Raw genomic sequence first — 23,732 nt, 5'->3', positions numbered from 1 at the left:
CTGTAGCTCTTTCCTCACTGTAAAGTCAGTGGATCAGACCTTACTCAGTCCCTACAAATTCACCTTTAGTGATAGGCCGTTTTCTGTAATAACGCTGAGTTGGCTACCAAAAGGAAGAGTAGCTGAGTTTCTGAGTTCTGCAAGTCAAAGACTGTCCTGCTACAGGGCCCAAGAAATCTGGTGTATTCCTATCCCTTTGTTCTTGTTCCTACTGTACTTAATTTATTACTTTCATGTTTTTATTATTATATTCAGTCTTATTTTATTGATATATTTATTACTGATTGATGCTTCTCTAACACAGCCTGAATTTTTCTAATGAATGTACAATGTACCACTTCTCCAAACACAGCAGGTATCAGTGTTTTTGCTCAGTTCATAACCTCTTTGCAACCACTGCAATACCACATCATTCCTTGTTTCTCTTAGGGTCATACTGTCAGTATTTCTCTTGCTTCCCTTTCTTTCCCAGCCCTTCTATCTGCCATCCTGAGACCACTTCTGTTAACAGAGGTCCTGTGCAGTGCCTTTCCCATCAATCCCTTGTGAAATAGCCACTGGTTTGTGCTTTGAACAGTGACGGATCACTGAGCTTTTTTGCCTCTTTAGTTAATCCTGGAAGAAAGCTTGCTGTGATGCTCACCACCTTCCCAGTGGTTCTATCTAAAGTTTGAGAGAGAGGGCTGTGAATGCTCTCTGTTGGAAGGGGATCCTAAAACAAACAATGGCATTAATTATAGTTGTGCTGGTTTTGGCTGGGATAAAGTTAACTTTCTTCATAGTAGCTAGTATGGGGCTATGTTTTGGATTTGTGCTGAAAACAGTGTTGATAATGCAGAGGTGTTTTTGTTACTGCTGAGCAGTGCTTACACAGAGCCAAAGCCTTTTCTGCTTCTCACCCCACTCCACCAGTGAGTAGGCTGGGGGTGCACAAGGAGTTGGGAGGGGACACAGCCGGGACAGCTGACCCCAACTGACCCAAGGGATATTCCAGACCATATAACATCATGCTCAGTATATAAAGCTGGGGGAAGAAGAAGGAAGGAGGGGATGTTCATGTTACATGTGATGGAGCCCTGCTTTCCTGGAGATGGCTGAACACCTGCCTGCCGATGGGAAGTAATGAATGAATTCCTTGTTTTGCTTTGCTTGTGTGCGTGGCTTTTGCTTTACCTATTAAACTGTTTTATCTCAACTCACAAGTTTTCTCACTTTTGCTCTTCTGATTCTCTCCCCCATCCCACTGTGAGGGAGGTGAGTGAGTGGCAGCATGGTGCTTAGTTGCCGGCTGGGGTTAAACCACGACAACAGTGAGTAGTTTAAATATAATCTGAGCCTGCCTCCTGAGAGAGGAAGGCACTAGATGGGCTCTCAGGTCCTACTAGCCTTTTAACCCATCACAGGAAGGGCTAAATGATCCCCATGGGTCTAACACTCAGGGAGCGCAAAACAGATTCTTGGCTTGAAGAATAACCCATCAGAAAAGTGAGACAGAAACCCACTTGGCGCAACCTCATCTCCTAATACAGGAACAACGCCACCTTCTGTAGTGCCAAAGAAACCACAGCTTGTGAGGTGGGCAGTGATCCATGACATCGGGAATGTCTGAGTTCTGCAAATCATTTGGTCGAGACCACTTTAGTTGTTGAGAAGAAATTTAGAAAGAGCACGAGTCTCATTCTGACTCTAGGAAAGGCATTTGTAGATTCAACGGACATCCACTGGGATCTGGCCAGGTCCTGAGGCTGGGTGTGTTTGAGCAAAAAGCACGACTGAAAGTATTTGTCTAGACAGGTCCTGTTTGAACACTGACCACCCTACAGGAGTACCACAAACACCAGACAGCACCAACTGTTCAGTAACTATTTAGGAAAAGAAATGCTTTCAACAAGCACTTTCTTCTGTAGCAACAGATGGCTGGAAGCTGCCACGAGTAAGAATTCCTAATGAGGTCCTTCTAGAGGAGCTCCTGCAAAGGGCAGAGGAAAGAGAGAAATGTGCCCTACATTCACAAAAGTGCTCATCTGCACTCATGCTGTCCTCCTCTGATCAGCTGTAAGGGAAGAAGCAGAATCTCACTGCCTCCTTGCAGAGATTAACATCAATCAGCAAAGTGAAGGCAACGAGACAAATAGAAAACCAAGCAAGCACTTTTTTAAAAAAAAGACATGAGCTGTAAGGTGGCTTTTTTTCAAGGTTCATTGTTAGTAAATTTTTCTGGCATGTGGAGAACTGGGATGGAGCTTTCATATTTGCGACAGCAATGACGTGTGAATGGAGTGCTGTGCAGAGAGCATGAGGCAGAGAGACCCCTTTGCCATCTCTGCTGCAAAATCTCAGAAAATCAATACTAATAATATTAACATGCAGGAAGGCTGAAATAAAGTCTATGCACCAGGGCTGTGATATTTAAATATGGTCTTTTCAGTGAGCAGTGGAGAAAAACAAGATATGATGGGGAAAGCAGTTCTCAGATCCAGAACTAATAAGGAACTTAGACCCCTGAAGTTACTTTCTGTGATATCTAATTTTCACTATTCTGGGTCTAAGAGTAGAACTAGATGTCCTGCATGAGATTTCTGGGTGACCTATATTATGTACACAATACAAAACTGTGAGGTGTATTTGAGAGACCAGAGGATTGTGTTGCCTTTCAGAGGGACCTCAACAGGACCGAGAAGTGGGCTGACAGAATTTCATGAAGTTCAACAAAGGGAAATGCCAAGTCCTACGCCTGGGGAGGAATAACTCCAGGCACCAGTACAGGCTGGGGAGCAAATGGCTGGAAAGCAGCTTTGTGGAAAAAGACATAATGGTCCTGGTGGACAACAAGTTGCACATGAATTGGCAATGTGCCCTTGTAGCAAAAAAAGGCCAGCAGCCTCCTGGGCTGTATTAGGCGGAGGTTTACCAGCAGATCAAGGGAGGTGATCCTTCACCTCTATCCAGCACTGGTGAGACCCATCAGGAGTGCTGTGTCCAGTGCTGGGCTCCTCAGTACAAGAGAGACATGGGCATACTGGAGTAAGTCCAGTGAAGGGCCCCAAAGATGGTTCAGGTATTGGAGCATCTGACATACAAGGAGAGACTGAGAGAGCTGGGACTATTCAGTCTCAAGAAGAGAAGGTTCAGGGGGATCTTATCCCTGTGTATAAATATCTGATGGGGTGAAGTAAAGAAGATGGAGCCATCTTGCGATGTCCAAGATGTCCTCGGTGGTGCCCAGTGACAGGACAAAAGGAAATGACAGAAATTGAAATAGAGGAAATTCCATTTAAACATAAGAGAAAACATTACTATTGGAAAGGGGGAGATGGCGGGGCCAGACTCTGGAACAGGTCACCCAGAGACTTTGTGGAGTCTCCATCCTTGGAGCTATTCAAAACCTGAATGGACATGGCCCTGAGCAAACTCCTCTAGCTGATGCACAGTCCTATTGACAAATTAAACAAATGAGCTTTTGAAAATGGGAAAGGATGGTAAACTCCAAGACTTTAGAGGAAAAAAGGCTCTTTAAAAGAAGTGAGACATATTAGTTATCCATTGGCAAATTATGTGACAAACGAAGAAGGAGTTATGCCCACAGAGCCAGTAATGGGCTGCTCTGCATTCAGTGTTCAAAGAACTGAATGTCTCTGTCCAGTTAGACTCTGGGGCTGAGCCTCTCTTCAGACCCAATTTTTTTTCTAATGGCATTCTCCTATTTGCCATAAAGAACCTCACCAACTGGGGTGCCATGTGATTAGGGGTAGGGTGGGACTAGTATGGTTCTGCTGATGTTTCCCTCAAAACGAAAATTCATGGATCATTTAATCACAAATTCCTTAACAGCCCAGTATATTCTTGATCAAAATCCAACAGTAGGCCACATGCATCAGTACCATTTATTTAGCTGGATAAAATGTGATTGTCAATTTACATGGCTCTGTGGAATCTGAAGATGAATAATGAGGTTTCACTCTGGCATTTGACTATAGCTGTTGCAGGGAGGAAGATCCTTTTCTTTTACAGTGACTTAATAATTTATCCCCTGACCACAGAAATATTCATTAAATATCTTTATTGAGCATCTGGGCAAACAGAAATTGCACTAGGCTATATCCAGAAGACATTACTCTTTGGAATGCTAGTGGGGCCAGGCCATGGTGTGGGGATAGGGTGCTGCAACACTTTTCTTGATTGAGTAGGAAATCTTTGGATCTGAAGAAACTGCAAACTTAAATTATGAAAGAGTGAAGGGCTCTATGCACGGGTTGCCTTTTGTGAGGCAGCCAGATGGTGAATGGGTTGTGTGAGTCCTTGAATAAGAAGGCTGAGAAGCATCTTTCAGCTTATTAGCTGAATCACAGAGTGTGAAAGAAACTTTAAAACCTGCTAGACTAGAAAGTAGCTTATTTATAGAAACATCTCTGTGAACTGTATTATCCATTCCTATACTGCGTATTCTATCTTGTATTACTATTATTTGCTCTTACCTTAGCCCAGCCTGAAATAAAGTGATGTGGAGATAATGGGCTAATACCAAATCTTTTCATCCTTTTGGCATGCCAGTCCTTAAAATGAAGTTGCTGAGATACTCCAACAGCGCTCAATTCCCAGAAAATCCCGAGAGAATGCCCTCACACCCCCCAGGATGCCTGGCAGCATGGTACTTTGGAGGAAGGAGAATCTTCTCATGGCCACTGTTAAACCAGAAGGTCTTTGATGTGCAGGAGACCCAGGAGCTTTGTGCTGAGACTACTGGATTTGCAAGGGCTCTAAAGTAACATTGCAGAGACATAGGCAGCAGGCTGATATGGCAGGAACAGACTCGTTCCACTAAGACTGTGTCCTAAGAAGATGGTCCTCTCCCTGGAAGAATTGCTTGGCCCAGAGCCCCGCTGCTTGGATTACGGGTGTAGCCCATGAATAGTCCGGGTTTGGGAAGGCTACAGTTCATTTATTTCAATTTGCCTGAGAACCAGCATCAGTGAGCGCAGCACCTGCCACAGAGACAGTCCTGCTTTTTTCATAATACAGTTTTGTTGCAGATATTGTTCCCAGTAAAGCAAAAGTAGCTGGGCCTATCGGGTCTGATTATGGAAGTATATGCTGTTGGGTTTTTAGATCTTTCCCTGACTGTCTTGGTACTTTTCCTGATGCCAAGGTTAAGAAGGTTAGTGCTAGTGTGAGAAACAGTTACATCCTTAATCAGTCAAAGCCTATTCAGTGAGAAACAGATCAGTGCAATGCAGAGGATTAGTCCTAGCAAATGTCCACAACATTACAGAATAGTAAACCCAATTCCCATGGTCGTCAGGAGTTGTGCAGCTAACTAGCCCTGTAGTGAGCTGAATGTCCTGGCAGAGAGATCAATTCGCTTGAGCAATAGCCTCCAGGGAAACAGAGCACCTGAGATGTTAAGAAATGGATGGGCACCATCTCCGTCTCTCCTTACGCAGGGAGTGAGTCTCACACTCAGCGCACAAGGTGATGAGCTCTGTGTGTGTGTGTGTGTGTTAGACAAGGGAGGGATGTACCAGGACCCAAAGACCATCCCCTTACTGGGATTTGGGGGTGGGGGATTACGATGTTTCAGCACAGCAGTATAATGCCACAGTATAGTGAGAGATTGCTTGGAGTGGTGGGTCAGTGCATTACTGCTCTCTTCTGCCAGGTGATCACCACTCAGGGCCAGAGTATGAGGTTTCTAAACAGGAATCGAGAACTGCTATGAAAGTAGGAGTGACCTGGTTACTGCAGACCAGGTTTTTGGGTCTTTTTGAGATTTTTTTCCCTTAAAAGCAGTCGTGATGTTTAAAATCAAGGCAAAAACTGCTGCTTTGCAGAAAAAGGCTGGAAAAAATAAATGAGTTGAAAACTCAGAATTGAGGGATTAAACCTCTCCCTTGCGGGCATCTCCTGAAACCACGTGGGATCCTTGGCTTTTGCTTTTGAATGTCTGTACTCTGCTGAAGGCAAAAGACAAGGCCAGATCTCCTGGGGCTTAGGCAATGCTTGTGTTCCCTCGTACCTAACCCAGCACTGCTGAGTGAAGGGTCTCCATCCATCCTAAATACTAGCTGTAGATTCAAGAGAAAGAGGCATACTTTGATGTCAGGAAACTTCCAAGTCACAAATTCTAGGTCTGACATGATTTTTATAGGTCTCTACGAGTACTAACACCTTCTGATCTGGCCCTTTGTTTCAATTCACCTGCACCCATGCAAACGGCAGGGGAGATTCAGCAGTCTGTTCCCTGGGGTAGGGGCTGGCTCCTGACTTTTGAATGTCAGGGTTGGCAGTTTCGGATACTATCCCTTCTCAGTTTCCCCGCCTTGTTATGTGGTGCCAAGAGGGTTTGGAGAAGGGTTTGACCTTCAGTGTTTGCCTTGCCAGCCTACCAAAGCCACTGAGGTTTATCTGCCTGAGAGGAGTGAAATGTGAAACTCAGAATCATTAAAGCAATTTAGTTTAATAATTCAAGCAGCAATGTAAGCAAGGACAAGCAAAAGCCAAGACCTCACATCCAAAGCCAGATTTTGGGTGTCTGGGGATGCAGAAGTCTGGACTATGTTGGATTTTGCTCCCTCACTGAGTGTTTTCTGGGTAGGACTGGGCTTTTGGCCTTGAAAGCATTTTTTACACAGCCAGGACATGGTCTAGTTCTTTAAATGCAAAACGGATCGTCCAAGGAGTCATCAGTACCATGTCTCTCACTCAGACTTGTGCATTTGCAACTTGTTTATCTCCCTTCTGCAAGATAGGTATTCAGCTTTTTCAATAGGAGGTGGCTAAATTTCCCTCAAAGAGCCAAACTCAGCTCTGGGAAATAGGCTTGCAGCATTATCCCTGCATAGGGCTGATGGGGGAATAGGACATTTCTGACTGAGTAGGTGTTTGAGTTATTGGGGAATTGAATTTTTTTCCTGAAGACTCCTTTCCCTTCTGTGGAAGTTACTTTTTCACTTGCAGTCTTAGTCTGCTGTTCAAACTGATGCAAATTGCCTAACACAGATAGCAATATCCAAGTCTGCTGCAGGTATTAATGGATAATTGAAGCAGTAAACTTCTACAGAAACTCACAGATCGCCAGCTGATCCAAGGTCTATTGGGGAGGAGGAAAAAACCCACCTACATACACAAACAGGGATTCTACCTTGGTTTGAGACTTCCTGAAACTTACAGTGAGATTTGAATGAAAAACATTATTTCTGAAAAATAATAACTTCAGTAGTTAAAAAGAAATATAGGAAGGCAATGCAATCTCCCTGCAGGTGCAGATAACCTTCTGGGACTTACACCTGGGACAGAGAAGGTAAAGCTTAACTCACAGACAATGGAGAAAGGATGAAAAAAAAAAAAACCTCTGAAAAGCTTTCATCAAAGAAAATTAAATTTAGGGGATGAATTTGCCCCATAAATCTAGGAGTAAAAATAGCCAAGGCTGGCTGATAGTGGTCTGAAAAATGAGTTCAGTTAGAACGGTCACAGCTGTGATGGATAGGGGAGCTGCTTCTTATCAGGTCAGGCCAGTAATAGAAAGGCAATGGGATAATCATCAAATAACTCTTTTTACTACCTATCAGTTACACATAAGTGGTTGCCTTACAGAACCAGTTAACTGGTGACAGTAAATCTGAGCAGAGCCTGTACACTTCAAATGAGGATCTCCTTGTGCTCCTCCCTCACTCATTCGAGTGCATTTTGGTTTTTTATCTTTGGTGTTGGCCAGGTTAGCTCTGACTAAATGCTGTTGCCATCTGATAGTGTCTTGGTACCTATGGGAAATGTGCTAGAGATGCCATACTAGTTTCAAGCAGACATGCATCACCAGCAAGCCTCCCTCCCCAGACTTAACTGGTTTCGCCAGTGCGACTAAGCTGAGATGCTTTAAGAGATTTATTTTTCAGATAACAGTAAAGCAGAACACATGACTATGGCTCCTAAGAATAATGCTCTTGTTACTATTATTGCTGCTGCTAATACTGTTATTAATACAGGTGGTATAGCATACTTACTATTGCTAATGATAAAAGTAACAAGGAATAATAATAATGAAGACATTTCTCTCACTCTTCCTGAGGCCTATAACTTCCCTGGCAAGATTAAGAATAATAGCACTGACCCCTGCTACCATCTGACCATGGATAGCTGCAGTTTACCCGTGCAGGAGTTTCCTGGGGAGTCACTTTGGAGCTGGTGTTCTTTAAGTTTGCTGACACTGTGGGTAATTGTGGTGTGTGCTGCAGGGGTGCCTTTAAACTGAGAGGTGAAGAGGGTGGGTGGGTATATGAAGATAAATAGACTGGTGCGAGAGGCTATGTTGGGGCTATAAGCAATTACAAGCATGTTATTAGTCCAGTGATAAAATTGTGACCATGGTCATGTTCACATGGATGTGCGATATATCTCTGAAGCTCATTTACAATTTTCAGAGCAAGAATGATGCCCATATAGCCAGATATGGGGCTGCTCCCTCTGTTTCCAAGTTGAATTATACTCCTCTTCTGTAAAACATGGACCCTTATAGTATTCTGGGTCAACTATTGTGCTGAGGCATGGTGTATACACAGAACAGCCAGGTCAAGATCTTCTCTGGCCCCTGACACGTAACTGTTTTCAGTTTAAAGGAGGTAACCCCAGAACTGGGCAGAAAGGGCTGGCTGGGCAGAAAGAAACCGGGCTACTGGTATGACACAGTCTCAGTTGTTTCTGTTACTTAGGATGGTCTTTAGAAAATAAACTATCTTTTAGCCTAATGGCATATTCCTGGTGATGACAGGGTTGCATCCAACGGTGAAGTTACCAAGCATCTGTGAAGCAAATAGAAACCTGCAGCCATGCTCTGTGCTCCCTGTTCTCCTCAGCTGCAGAGTAGAAGTCATTGACCTTTCTCACTAAACAGGGGCTTTTTACTTTGCTGCTTAATAACCTGTTCAGTGGAGTCCTAACTTTATCTGGGGTTTGCATGCTGCTGTATTGTTGATACAATAACTGTTCGTAAAAGGAAAACGTTCACTTCTTTGTGCTTCTCCTTCTCCTTTAAGACACACACAAAAAAACTGCAGAAAGAAAAATACTCACCATTTGGTTACTAGTGATGTTGTCTTAGTAGTTTTCATCTGTAAATCTTCATCATTGGAGCTTCAGCTATTCACAAAACTTTGCAGTTTTCCTTCCAAAGCACTACACTATTTGGTGAAGCTTGAACCGACTCGTGAGTTTAATTAGTTATGTGACTTAAAGGAAAACATGGTTGCAGTTTCCTACATGCCATGTCACACTGCGCATCTGTCAAATAGGCTGTGGGAGTCTTCTAAGAAGAGCTTGCCCTATTATTCAGAAAGCCAAGGCCTTTTGTTCCCTTCAGTGGCAGCTTGACTTAATAATTAATACTTAACACTATGTAAACATGAGTTAATGAATCCTCGTGCTACCCCCAGGCTAAGGATTAGTGCTTCCCTTACACGAAGGGGGAGACTGGGCTACAGCAAGCCCCATTGTGTCTTCTTCTCCAGTTACAATGGCCCAGGAAACTTCAGGACTGTGATGCTCTCTGTAGAAGAAACTGGCTTTAGACAACAAACAGGAGGATTTTTGTATTCAGGGACAGTAGGAAGAAACACTGGGTACTGTGGCTCTGTGCTTTTGGCCCCTGATCTTGCTGGTGCAGCAGAAGGGTGTGATACCCACACTTTCCAGATATAGGCAGGAATTCATGCTGCTGTGAGTGGGGCTGGCTAATATAAATTCAGCTTCCATGTAAAAATTATTCGTAAAGGACCGTGACTTGCATGGCAGCTCCTCCTTGACCTTTTTGAAAGTTTGATGTCATAGACTGAGATACATAGTGATTAGTCAGGCTTGTCACTCTGTCTCATCTCATAAATCAAGAGAAATGGTGCATCCTTGAAAAATTCAATAGTTAAGTGCAGGTGCCAGAGTAAAATAGAATATAGAACTCAGGTCAAGGAGAAACAATCCAGGTGCAAATAAAGAAAAAACTCAGGTAATAATCCCTTGAGCATTTCCTTTTAGGAATACAAGAGACCACCTGGAGTCTCCTGCTCCACGGAATAACTATGTGGAGTTCAGAAAGATACAGATGATGCCAACAATATGTTCCTCTTCTCTGCTCTTTCCCACACACCACAAGCCCCTAAACATTCACCAGTGTTCCTGTACTGTAAGACTTTCAAAGCACAAATGCCATACCCAGAATTCAGACCTACTGGTGAGATAAACAGGGCAATCTGCTCTCAGACACCCGCTCCATAGTCTTACTTTGGACTAGCTCTATGAATGGTTCATCAGCTGAAGTTGGTGGACAAATACTGGGGTTTTTTGAGCATGTCTCTGAAGGAAACTTATGTTCCCAAGGCACATAGGTTAGGCGAGGCCTGATCAGTGGTTTTCAGTATGTTGATGATGCCTAAGCAATGGCTTGAAGTGCCTGCATGGGTAGGAGAAAAACTGGATATCAGTGGTTTAACAAATTCACTCAAAGCTCTGGCAGAGCCAATAACTGGATCCAAATCTTCCAATATCTTCCTGTGTCTGCACACCTAGCTGGACATAAAACTGAACCACAGTTGTGAGTCTGTGCACTTTCATCCTTTTTTTCAATGGCATCAAAGACTAAAACACCGTAGCCAAAACTCTCCTATCAGGCTGTGGATGACTTTAACCTCTTGCAGGTCAACGCAAAGCTTGGCAGGGAAGGGACTCCAGGGGAAGGGGAGGCCTTTTCTTCAAAGCAGATTAATCCTACTAGGGAATTGCTTCTGAGCCCACTGCTGAATGTCATCCTCCCCTGCCCACCTCAGCACTCTGTTGAGGAGAATCTCGATGGCTTAAGCTTCTCCCTGTGACTCGGGCTTCTCCCCAGTGATTGCAGTGATGACGCAGCAAGAGCAGCTCATCACTGACTCACTCCATCGACGTCTCTGAGAGAAGCAGGGGCAGGAGGGAGACCTGCGTTTCCTTCATTTAAATTCCGGATTTTCTGTGAAGCTGGCAAAGCATGCCTGAGACTGTCTGCGTGCCATGCTAGAGAAACCTTCACACTCGCTTCCTCTGGGAAGCTGCCTGTGGCATCCAGCACCCCTCTGAGTCAGGGCTGGCGGCTCTTCTGTTTGTTTGTTTCACTGGACATAGAAAAATGCATCATGTGGAAAAGTGAGAAATGAAAATACGTTCAAGGGATGGTCACTGGCGCAGTGGTGAATGCCGTAGCTTTTCACACAACACGAGGGAAAATAAGACTTAACAATAGCAGCATTAATAACGTGTGTGTGTGCCAAAGCACCACAAGCAACCAGAAACAGCTGCATGTTGCAGAGTCTTCCCCAGTTCTCTGTGGCTATTGCCTTGGGATGTCTGATAAATCACCTTTGTCTCAAGCTGAATTAAAAAAGGCCTCTATTGTCAGTGCATGTGTTACTATGATGTTCCCAATACTCTGGTTCCTTGTCTGAAAAGCTACTATGCAGCAGAGCCTCCTGGAATCCTTATCTTGGTGTCTGACACAGTTATGCCCTGAACATGTTGTGCCTTTGCAAATTATAATCCGATTTGAAAGTGATACTTATCTAAAGTGGGCTAAATGACTTACAGTTCATAATCCTGGACTTCAATAAAAGTTTAGGCATCAGACACACAATATCTCTCTGTCCAGAATGTAGTGTTATAATCTGTCGAGGCCCCTTATTTGGGAGAAGGGATTGAATTCCTTGTGTGTAGCACAGACATCACCACTTGCATGATCCCCTAGCATTCAAGTCATTACACCACTGACTGCTCCATCTCTCAAGCGACTTCTACAGCTTCGTTTCTGTGCCTGATCCCAGAAATTTTATTTCCCTGGTTCACAGAGCATCACAGCAGCAGTCTTCGTCATCAAACCGTTGGTGACATCGATGTCTCAGAGTTCAAAGCCTTATCCAGCTCAGGTGTTTCTGCAAACAAACTTCAGCCAAGGGTTTTTTGAATAGAAAGGGTATTGTCACAGTCATCAAACCAGGAGGCTTTTCTACTACAGGTTTTTTCCAGTATTTTCTGCAAAATGTTGTTCTCATCCATTAACGGGAGTCGTGCAGGCCTCCATACACGCACTGTTGTTAGTACAATGGACAAGCATTTCGAAGATGACCTCAGTGTGCTGGTGTCCTGATGCTCTGCACCAGCTCTTGCTGTCATCAGTCCTTGGGAGGGAAAATGTTGCAGGTGGGGTGGTAACTGGCCCTTGCTGGTGTGCAAGCTCCTGTCATAAGAACAGCGACCCTGGGAAGAATCTGGAGGGGCAGCAGATAAATTGTGGCTAAGTCTGTCTACGCAGCCATGCCCTAGCACTGAATAGATTGCAGTTCTCAAAAGTATTTGTTCCAGGGCAAGGAAATGCAAAAACTGTATTGTGAAAAGAAAATAATGTTTAGTATCAGAAGGCAACACCAAGTATGTTTAGTTATAAAGATCCTGCAAATATAAAGCAGAGGGAGAGCAATATAAGGCAGGAGCATACGGATGAAGAATGATTGAGGTGGATCTGGAGATTTGGGTTGAATCTGTGCCTTGCTGTGTCCAGGCAGCCTTGGACTGCATGAGGACCAGCTCAGCAGGAGATCAGGGTCCCATCACATTATTGAGTGCAGTCACCTGCGGACACTGCTGAGTTTAGCTCAGTGAGTGCCTAGGCTTCAGATAGACACTGGATTAGCTTGTGAATACATTGCAATATTTTCTTATAAAGCAATACCCTTCTCCAAATCTGGACAACCTTGAATAACCTTTCACAGGCAGCTCTCTGCCTGCTTTTGAGTCTTTTCTTTTGCAATCTGAAAAGAAGACAAGCGTTTCTAGTTCTAGGCTGACACTGTCCAGACACATAATGGAAACAACGTGCTTTGTTTCTGCTCCTCTGGTTGTGGCACACAAGACGTACTGAAACAGGTCTCAAAAAAGCTGCAGTGAGGAGGACAGGAACAGAATGAAGTTTTTTGCCTCAAGTGGTTTCTGAAATGAATTTGTCTTCCTTTACTTTGGGCACTGCCCTTGTGGTATTAACAGAGTATATACTCCACTGCCTTAAGACGCAGGAACAACGTATTCTGCTTGTGAAACCCATTTTATCTATATTTTCCACCACTGTATGAATCCCTACATGGATGGCTTCCTCACCTCCCACAGATCCCACCTCTATTTTCTAGTGTTACTGCCATGCAAGACATCAGACTTCAAACTAGCTGTTGGGGAAAGTCTTGTCCAATAACTAGGTAAGAGTGGGATGAAATCCCAAATTTTATGGGGTTTAATTTTTATGGCAAGCAGATTTGATTCCTCCAAGGACGTTTGCCTGACATCATTAAATCAGAATTTTGGAAATAAACTAGCTGGAGAATTAGTTCAGGGTTTGAAGGCAAAATGAGGTGCCATTACCAAAAATGCAGTATAGGCAGTCTCTGAAGTTTCTGGAGGGAGATTTGGAGATTCTGTTTAACCCGTTAAAGGCTTCATGGTGAAGCTTAGGGCTGCTGTATTATTTATGAGTGGTTCTTATACTCCTGGTTTGTTTATGCCACAGATTCTTATAGAAATATTATGAGTTAGAGAGTTGTAAAACATTTTATGGTCTGCACTTCCCACTATAAATCCAGGGTTGCCTTAGTTACCATCTGACTAACTGCACAGGTTAGGGGAGAGAGAGAGAGACTGAGAGGGAAAGAGAGAGATTAGTACCAATACATTTTTAAAATCTCAAAAGATCTTGTGAATTGTAATGTTGTGATATGACAGAAAGCTTTCAAGACCTGCACAATACAAGAAGACTATGAAAGCAAAGATTTGGACTGGCAGCTCTCTGACAAGATAGTGAACACACTTATGGGTCTTTTTATTAAGAAAATCGTGAATCTGAGTATTGCCTAATCAAAAGCTTTAGCGAAGCTGATACTTAGTCCCTTCTTGAGCACTTTCTGTATTTGGGTTGGAGAGCTGTGTCTTCCCTGGTAATGAAATGTGCTTCAGCCTCTAATTGTGAGAGCAGTTGGCATGGCACAACTTATATGTGTATGATTAAATCATCTTCCCAGCCCTCTTGTCCAGCTGTGTATTGGGACCATCTAGTCTATGCTACCTCCTGACCCTAGTGGTTAGGCTGCACTGTCCTATGAAGCGGGCACAGGCACTGCCCACGTTAGTTAGTATGGACCAAAATCATGCTATGGGGTAACCTGAGGACTAAATCATAAAGACTGGATGCAGGATAGCATGATCTGGTCCATGCTCTAGTCTGATTCAGTGTAAATGGAGGCACAGGGAGAAAAGACATCTTCTGAATATCTTCACAAATGGTATGGCTGCTTGAACAAAGCAGGCTGGAAGGGTGGCACTGGTATTCCTGTGAAGTTTTGTGACACAGTTGTGAGTCACATTATAGTTGATGTTTTTCTTAGAGCAAGTCCCAGCTGCCAGAATCAACAGCAAGACTTGAAATTCTCAGCCTTCATTCGAAAAGACAAAGGAGAAGATTAAATCAAATAATTCTAGCACACTGTCATGAAGGAAAGTTTGCATGAATGGAGGTCCCCCTGTGGGCAGAGAGGCCGGCATTTCATAAAAGCTGTTATTTTAAGCCAAGCTCATAATCTTCTGAGATCAGACTCATTTCTTTGTGAGGAGTACTGCTAGCAGGTTAGATGCCTCTAACTCCTAATACTTTCTTCATTCAACTGCTTTATGCATCCACAGTAAACCAAATTTGCTTTTTTTTTGTAAGGCAAAATGCACCTAATCTGGAAAAAGTTTGGAAATAAAAATAGAAGTGCCTGTCCCATGTCCGTTCTCTCCACACAATCTGGGGCAGTAGTCATGGCTTATTAGGCCCATGGATTGGCTGTTTGGTTAACTGCTACCAAGTAATATGTTCATGTAGGTTGAGAGCTGTATATCAACTTTCATGGGAGTCTGAGCCTCCAGGGAAGCTGAATACAGATGTTTGCAGTCACTCGTCTCTAAATGATACCCCAGGGATCTTCAATATTAGTGATGATAGCTCCTAACTGTGTCCTGACAAAAATAGTTTCTCTAAATTAGAATGAGGAGAATGGGTAGAAATCATGACACATTTATTTTATTTTTAGGCAGAGTTCATACTGAAATTGGTAGGAAATGTAGTTGTGTGGACACACACTGGCTGTTTGTTAGTCAGTATTCCCTAACCCCTTATAAGTTTTAACCTGCTGGCCAGTTTCAACCAAATCTAAAAGAAAGTTTAAGATGTCAGATCTCAATTTTCTATGTGAATAGGATAAAAGATGCTAGTAATGCTCTGACAGAAAGTTTGTAGGCACAGTAGCTCCTGCTAGAGGTAGCAGAATTCACACAGGAATGCAGCTTTAGGACATGGGACCCATGCCTATTGGTCTCCCGCTCAAGGGCCTACTAGTTTCTAAATGAGGTAGGGAAGGGTAGGATCCCAGACACCAAAATGGATGTTAGGTATAAGTAGAAGAATTTGTTTGAAAAAATTATTTATTTTGGGGTAGGAGTGACCTGCAGTATTTCAAAAGAAGCCATATCTTCTTACCTTCACATGTTCATAGGAGTGGTTCTACTATTTTATGTCAGAGCGATGAAAAATTTGGCCACCTAGATCAGGTTCTAGCTGGTGTGTTGCATCTCACGGAGGTTTTTTTTGACTCTTCATGCCCAATCAATATTTTGCAAGATTTCCTGACTCACTGTGGTGGGTTAAGCCCAGTAGGCAGCTACGTACCACATGGCCAGTTGCTCGCTCCCCTCCAGTGGGATGGGGAAGAGAATTGGAAGGGCCAAAGTGAAAAAACTTGTGGGTTGAGATAAAGACAGTTTAAAACTGTATAAGGAGTTTATTCACTAATTCCCATTGGCATGCAGATTTTAAGCCATTTCCAGGAACGCAGGGCTTCATCATGTGTAATGGTTCCTTGGGAAGACAAAAGGCATAACTCCCAGTGTCCTCCCTTCCTTCTTCTTCCCCCCAGTGCTGATTGCTGAGCATGATGTCATATGGTCTGGAATATCCCTTGGGTCAGTTGGGGTCAGCTGTCCCGGCTGTGTCTCCTCTCAGCTCCTTGTGCGTGCCCAGCATACTTGCTAGTGGGGCAGCGTGGGAAGCAGAAAAAGCCTTGATGCTGTGTAAGCACTGCTCAGCAATAGCTAAAATATCCCTGTTTTTATCAACACTGGTTTCATCAGAAATCCAAAACATATCACCACAAGAGCTACTATGAAGAAAATTAACTCTATCCTAGCCAAAATCAGTACACTCACTAAGGAAATCAAATATCATATGTATTGATTAAAAAATGCCCCAGATTTCTTTCTGCATTGGTAGCCATAGTAATGAACCTTCTTAGGTAAGAAAATCACGAAGGCCAAGCTGATATGCTTCTTGGAAGGAAACAGGTTCCTCCATTGAGGTAAAGGTGAAAGAGGGACCAAGGCAGGCACTTGCTCTTCCTGCAGTAACTCTGGCTGTCTGGCAGTATAAACTTTCCCCATAACGTAATGACCTTTTTTCACAAAACCTGCACTCAGGCAAACATGTGCTTCTTGGGATAATAAGACCAAACCAGCTCTTTTGGCAACAGTGCATGTTGAAGGCAGAGTTATCAAGGTTCACCCGCAGACAGAAGACTTGGACATCAATCCTTATTCTCAGTTCTGGCATTGAAGATGTTGTTCCTCAGGGCTTCTTTTTACCCTTCTCCATCATGAATGCTATCATAACTTACCTGTCTTATCTGTTGAGACTTTCTTAAAAAGATTATAACATAACAGTAGCTTTCAAAGTGTAACTAAGAAATATTTATTCTCACTGATCACTGAACTAGGTGGGATCAAATATTAGATTGGAATACAGAACTGAGTACAAAATAGTCCCCAGTACCTACTCCATGGCCCCCAGTTTCCTTTGCTGTCTTGATGTCTGAAATATACTGGACAGATATTTTTTCTAGCAGTGTTAAACATAGATGAGGAATTCTTATGGTCTTTAAAAATAGTTCAGGCAAAGAACTACCCATCTGCACAACTAATGCACTTAAAACCACCACATCTTGAAACTGCCTGGCTTGCTTTAAGGGCTTCTTGCTCCAGCAATTGAAGCTTACTGAAACAATAAATATGGCAATGCTGTCATTTCTGGTGGGGTGAGGAACTCAGAACTGTTTAGTATTAATTTACTTCTTGAGGTGGTTTGAATTTTGACAAAAATATAGTGTTTTGCTGTTACTGTTTCAGTTTACTGGCTGAGCATTTCTTTAAATGCTTACTGCCTCTGCTCAGCAATATAAAAGCAAGATTGCTTTTTATTGCCATTCTCTCCCAGCACTAGACTGTGTCTGGCTCTCTTACAGACTTAGCTAAGCTTGTCAATCTGAGAACTTCATTTGTAATTTGCCAGGAGCCCTCAGGCCATATTTCTCGCAGTAGTCCTCTGTCTCACAGGAGAGGTGATAGATTCAACCTTAGGAGTGTGGGATAGCAAAGGACCAGCAGGCATCCGCCTGTGCAAGTATTTGCTGTTCTGGGGATGGTGGCACTGCCCTGACCTTTTCCACTGTTCATCCCACTGCTGTTCCCTTCCCCTACCCTACAGTACTCAAGCTTCTCAGTACATTTCGACTCATAGCCTGGTTCTTGTCCCTTCTGCTCCTCTTGGCTGCCTTGGTGTCAGTCTCCTTGCTTTCAGTCCCATAGCTGTCTCTACCAGCCAAAAGAAACAACATCAGGAAAAATTTGGCCCAAAACCTGAGATGGAGCATGCTTGCTAGACTGAGATTTTTAGAAGGACCCAGAGACTCTGTGCAACATATTCTGCTGAAACGGCAGCTCATCAGGCACAGGGAGAGTGGATGGGACAGTGCTGATAAGTGAGGCATGGTGGTGAGCATGAAGGTGTTAGAGAATCATCATGAAAACAGTGAAATAATTACTTTAAATCTATGGAAGATTTACTTCCCTAGATTTACTTTAAAGTTACTTTAAATCTGCTTCTTTCCTTCACCTCTTTCCTTCAAACAGCAGAAGCAATTTTGGTGAAATTTTCTAAGGAACCTGCTTTTTCCACAATCAAAATATACATTTAAGGGAAATGTTCAAGCCTTTCAACCTCCAAGCTTGCTGTTTGTAAATATCATTTAGGGTGTGATAAGAAACTTTCTGTTGATCTCAATGGAAGTTGAGGACAAAGAGAGAAGGCTGAGATAGAAACACAAGGGACAAAGAGGAGAGATCAGTCAAAATGTGTCAGATCAGTGAACACACGCAGTCCTGCATTGACGGCTCACTTTTGCTTGTTTTCCTCCAGAAAAAAAAAGTGCCTTTTTGTACTCTGCAAGTACAGCCTGTGTCTCACTGAAGATGCTGAGAGGGGGAAGGGAAGGCTCAGAGAGAAGCTGAAAAGTGAAGGGAAAATTCCATTCATGATTCATTTCTGCGCTTGGAACTTGAAATTCAAGGTTCAAACTTCATTTAAAGGGATATGATTAAAGCTTGGGGAGTTTCCTAAGGGACTTCTGCATACAGAGATGGATAAGGGTGCCTCACAGCACTTGCAAAAGGACCTAAGCAGGGTGGGTGCCTGATCCTCTACAATTCCCTTCTTAGGCTCTTTTGTAGATCATACTGAGCTCCTATCTCATATCTTAATATGCCTTTGTAAACTTTCTGTAATCTTGTATTCACCAAATTCCTTTGCTTGGTTATAAAGCAGGCAGTTATTTGCAGCAATGCCCTATGAGAACAGCAGATGCTTTCAAGCAGCATTTCCCCAGAATAATTTCCTTTCTATAAACTGTTTTATCCTCCCAGTAATAACAGCAGCCCTTTAGGAAAAGCAGAACATCAGGGCATTGCTGATACTGAGCATTCCCTGTATTTGTGCTGTACTGGGGCCAGTATGGTATGAGCTGGCTCTCACTTTACCCACCATAACTCCAACCTGGTATTCAGCCACCAGCCACTGAAGTCTCTTACTATGACATCTTCTCATCATGTCACTTCTCTTTCTCACTTCCCTCAAAAACCGAGCACTTCAGCATCCAGCTGTTCTCTGCTTTTGGTAAGTCTGAATCTGGAAATGATGTAGGTGCGTTTTTTTGGTTTTTTTTTTCCTAGCTTCATTGTTTGAAACGGCAGAACAATTTTTGCTGAAACTTTAAAGATATATATATCTCTATATATATATGTCTATGTATTTATATCTCTCTCCATTTTGTGGCCTATTTTTAGATGCTACTGCTGAGTACCATCAGCTACTGCATGTGAACAATGCTTTACAGGTTGATTTATATTGCCTTTCTCTTGTTTTTCATTTTCTACTGCAACTCTAAAAAAGAATGTGGCTTGAAATGAAGTAAATCTGAGTAACTCACTTTATGATTACTTGGAAGAGTCAATCAGTTTTTCAAAAAAGTTGTAATTGATTTTATATAAGAAAGTAACTCCCTAGCTAGAGGACTAAGTAGAGAGAAGTCAGTTTTATAAGAGTGTTGTATTTGTCTGAATCTCTTTACAGACCTGCCTAAGTCTCAGACATTGCAAGAAACAAAACCAAGCAAAATAATAGAAAACAATGCTGAAAAAGGTCTTGAAAAGCAACCTAATTACCCCTTTGAAAAAAGCCAAATCTTAATAGATGCTTCTTTAGCCTAATGATTCTCAAGCATTAGGTTACAAGCAAAGGGCCTGGTCCCTCTTGTGCTCTATGAAATGTATAAAGGCTTTTGGCAGGAGCACTCATTGATGAAATTTCATGTGTTTTTTGTATTTTTACTGGTCCTTTTTCCTGTTTACCTCCTTCAAAGCTTCTTCCTCTTCCACACCCATGAAACAGCTGTGACAGTTACTTGGGGAGATAGAGCTGAAACCTCCTTATTTTACTCTGTACTGGTTTTGGCTGGGATGGAGTTAATTTTCTTCATAGAAGCTGCTATAGTGTTATGTTTCGGATATGTGATGAAAACAGTGGTGGTAACACACTGGTGGTTTAGCTATTACACAGCTGGGACAGCTGACCCCAACTGACCAAAGGGATACCCCATACCACATGATGTCATGCTCAGCAATAAAACCTGGAGGGAAGAAGGAGGAAGGGAGGACATTTGGAATCATGGCATTTGTTTTCCTAAGCCACCATTACGCATGATGAAGCCTTGCTTTCCTAGAAACGGCTAAAAATCTGCCTGCCGATGGGAATTAGTGAATGAATTCCTTATTTTGCTTTGCTTGTGCACACAGCTTTTGTCTGTTTGTCTGTTAAGCTGTATTTATCTCAACCCATGAATTTTCTCACTTTTACCCTTTGATTGTCTCCCCATTCCACTGGAGGGGAGCGAGTGAGCGGCTGTGTGGTGCTGAGCTGCCTATTGGGGCTTAATATAATAATAAATAATAATATAATAACTCCCCATTTTCACATGTTTTTACCCCTGCACAGCTGTGAGCAAGGTCAGCTTGGCAGAAGTGCTGTGATGGCTGTGAAGGTGTGAATTGAGGAGAGGCTGGACAAGGGGTCGGGAGAGTGAGGGGTCAAGGGAATCCTTGCTGGATGTTGGACTGGGATTTGAGTGTGGCTGTGCTGAGTATGACCAGAAGCTACTTCGCGGGAAGGTGGGATGAAAGCCTTTTTGGGGAGGGAATAGGCAATTCACATTGCCAGAAGAAGACAGATGGCTGAAGGACAGAAGGTCCGGGATGACCAGAGGGTGCAAGTTATTTGTGTGGAAGAAGGTGGGACCGGATGATCCCAAGTTATTACAAAAAGAAGGTGGCAGATTTTGATCTGAAGCAGAGGTGAAAGAAGGGATTATGAGTCCTGATCTAACCTGCACAGAAGCCTCTCCTGACTCCCACCACCACCTTAGACATGCTCTTGCAGTGTTTCTCCATGTCATATCTGTCAGCCTTGTGTGGTTATCCTACAATACTTCAAGTGGCTCTATACACTTCCTTTTTGGCAACTGAATTGCTTGCTTAGACAAAAAGAGCAACTCAGTTCATCCTAAAGTAGCGACTTACTGACTGGTCAGTCAAATTGCTCTTTAGAGTCCATTCACTGCACTGACTAGATTGGGCTAGATTATAATGGGAGTCTGGGCCTGAAACACAGCTGTAGACACGTCTTTCTCAACTGGGGCTTAGTCCCACCTGAGATGTCAGAGGACAAAGGAACCATGCTCTTAGCACTTCTTGGTGTCGTCTCATCCCATTGCGTTTGGATTTCCACTGGCGTGTCTTTCCAAAGCTGCACTAAACCAACAACTTCGAAGTATGTCCCTGTTGCAAGCAGCCAGCATCCTCTGTCCCTGCATTAAGGCCAGTTTTCCCATTCTTAGTCTGCAGGAAATTCTTCACTTAGGAGTTTCTTAAGGAATAAGGATGGAAGTCACAGCTCCAAATGGTAATCCTTATTACTTGTTTTCACAACAGTCTCCATCCTGATTCCTGAGCTGGCCAATTTTGGGGGTCTGGCTGTTCACCACAGGTCAGGTTAGATGCCCCCGTAGGGAATGACTTCATAGCCTCTTAACCTTCCTATCAAACACCCCTGGTATCTTTTAGGAAGACATGTTTGCCAGACCCCAAACAAATCTTTTAGCTCTCCAGCAAATCCCTTCTATTTTTTTAACATTTTTTTTTTTAAAGTGGACATGAAAACTGCACACAGAACTGCATAATGGTTTCTCCAGCATTCTATGTAAAAAGTAGGTAATTCTTCTCTCCTACTGCTATTTATGTTCTTCTGCTTATACACCTTATGCCTGAGTGAAAATAAAAAAAAAGGACACTGATCACACCAATGTAATCTCTCAGCAAAGTTCTTAGTGAGTGTTCCTTGCAAAGAAACAAAGAAATGGAAAACACTACATTTTCTTCTTTTGGTTTCTTTTGCAGTATGCCAAGAAACATTGCTCTACACATTATCAGCAGTATAAATCTAATCCTGCTTAGAAACAGTTAGACCAAAATACACAAAAACTTGATGCCAGGTCTGCAACCATGGCTTTACAACAAATGATAAGAGGGATTTTTTTTTCCTTATTTGTCCTCTCAGGGAATTCATAGCTTTTGCTTTATGACAGATAAAAATATTTTTAATAATCTTGCAACAAGGATTTTGGTGTGTGATTCTTAAAACTAATGCAAGACAAACAAAACCTTCTCTGCTTCAGGAGTATGAGTGATCAAAGAGTGCATCTGAAACACCTCTGGTGCTGCCTGGTACAATTCCATTCATTGGTGGCTCACTCTTTTCATATGAGTATAAAAAACCAGCAACATTTAATGCATTCATATCCAGTCTCTTTTTTACACTTCATTTCCTGTTCTTATTATGAAGCATTGTCAGACAACTAGATCTCTGTACTTTATGGTTCATTAGCATCCTTGCCAAAACACTCACAGGATTACCAAGTGCTGAGGCAGACACACTATTTGCACAAACACACATACACACGCACACACGCACAGGCTATTTAGATTGAATTATTATTCATAAATTAGTCTTAATTAGACTGTTCATCAGTCTGAGAGATTATGCTCCCCTGTTATGAGTAGCATTAAATTACTTCTTAAAATTCATTACCATAGCTTGTTTTTCATGTGTGTTTTTTCCCCATAGTTTCAAAATAACATCCTCTTATTGCTGAAACAGTTGATAAGAATTTGACACTGCCCAGCTTGGTGTTAACTCCATAATCCTGCTCCTCCAGGCAGGGTTTCTAACCTTGCATAAGAGGGAACAGTTATCGGACAAGATCTTATCGAGCAAAACTGGCTGACAGGGAAATAAAGTGACTAGGATCTGGCCCAGCTTGCATTCCCAGAGTTTTCATACATGTGATTCCACATCTACATCCTAGGCAGACCCTTGCACTTCCAGCAGTCTCTTTGAAAGGTAGTTCCTATCTTAAAGAGAGGGTTTAAATGAATATTGCACTAAGACACTTAGATCCTGAAGAAGTGAGGGATTAATCTGTCTTCAGCATTTCCTATTTCCTAGCATGGATGCTTTCAGCTTTCACGCATGGTTTTTATAGGTCCTTTTCAGAAAAATCCTTCCCCTCTGCCGGGACCCTGAACACTTTCCCAAGTGCAAGGTTTCTACTATAAAACCACACACCAAAATAGGATTTGCCATCCTGAACCTCACAGTGGCTGACTGAACCTTTGGGACGGTCTTGGCCGGACAGAGAAGGTCAATGCACAGGGTGAGGGGAGGCATTTCTTTTCCCTATGGGCTGTCTTACATAATTTAATACCTGCTCTTGACTTCACTTCACAGTGCAGCTGTTTGTCTGCAAGCAGTCCAGGCTCCTGTGTCTGGAAATAGGTCTTTGGCACCGACATCTGCAGAGGCAGCTGTATCTTTCCCACCTTTTTCACTAGAAAGTATCTGCCTGTCATGCCTTCAGCTGGGCAGTCAGTTTGCCCTCTTTCCCATGTTCCTTAACAGACTGCACCAGCAAATGCTTTTTTATTTTGCTTGTGACATGGTAAGGCAAGAGGCAAGAAAGATCAGAAAAGAATAATACTCACAAGCAGCCAAGAAGAATAAAAGACAAAACAAATCCTCCCACCAAGGTAGAGATCTCAGAGCTCATTTATTTCAACTTCCAACGTACACTGAGATTTTCCAATTTGCTGACGTTGAAAAGTACATCGAATCTTGGCTGAGGTACAAGATCTGAAACTCTTTTTTTTTTTTT

This window comes from Buteo buteo, chromosome 3, assembly GCF_964188355.1.
Source record: "Buteo buteo chromosome 3, bButBut1.hap1.1, whole genome shotgun sequence".
Lineage (NCBI taxonomy): Eukaryota > Metazoa > Chordata > Aves > Accipitriformes > Accipitridae > Buteo > Buteo buteo.
This window is presented reverse-complemented; position numbering follows the sequence as displayed.